Source organism: Frankliniella occidentalis, unplaced genomic scaffold (assembly GCF_000697945.3).
Source record: "Frankliniella occidentalis isolate FOCC.00 unplaced genomic scaffold, Focc_3.1 Scaffold33, whole genome shotgun sequence".
Classification (NCBI taxonomy): Eukaryota; Metazoa; Arthropoda; class Insecta; order Thysanoptera; family Thripidae; genus Frankliniella; species Frankliniella occidentalis.
Genome location: NW_026267163.1, coordinates 1,016,857 through 1,017,491, shown reverse-complemented (window position 1 = coordinate 1,017,491; position 635 = coordinate 1,016,857). Strand labels below are relative to the sequence as shown.

General features: G+C 69.3%; 1 protein-coding gene across 1 annotated transcript in view; it reads left to right on the top strand.

Annotated features, from left to right (window-relative positions):
- LOC113213398 (general vesicular transport factor p115) overlaps positions 1-635 on the top strand; it is a gene marked incomplete in the record, with an annotated part of 11,387 nt that overhangs the window by 4,334 nt on the left and 6,418 nt on the right.

The following is a 635-nucleotide window of genomic DNA, read 5'->3' as shown; positions in this document are numbered from 1 at the left end:
CGAAAAAGACATTCTTCCATTGATTTACCCTGCAGCGCCTAGCGCTCCCCGCCACGCCCCGCCCCGCCCCGCCCGCCGTTGCCACGGGGTCTGCCTACTGTACTGTGCTAGGTTACGACCCCGCCGGGCGCGCGGCTTTCTGCCTCCAAAAAGGCTTACGGGTTCGAGTCCCGCTCGCGCTATAGCGGTCGCGGGTACAGAGGATCGTGCCGTTGCCGTGGTGCCGCCGAGGCTGCTGCCGCCGCCGCCGTCCCTCAGACAAGACACACCCCAGACGTGACATGGAGCAGGCAGAGCAGGCCGTCGGGCAGGCCGCGCCGGGACCCCGCCACTCGATCAATATGAAGCTATGCCCTGGCCCCTCGCGGGCGCGGCGGGGCGCGGCGGGGCGCGGCGGGGCGCGGCGGGGCGGAGCGGGGAGCGGTAAGAGGAAAGCCTATCCTATCGCGTGCTGCGGCGTCCGAGCTAGTTAAAAGCTCAGGTATCTGCTGCAGCGGACGATACCCCTCCTGCAAGCGTCGTTCGTCGAGCGTCGTCGGTCGTCGCGCGGGTTCGCCCGCGACGCCACTGGCTCACGTTTCGCCAATGCTCTTGCCGCGGCTCCTCCTGCCGTGCGGTGCGCCGTACCGAGCGGG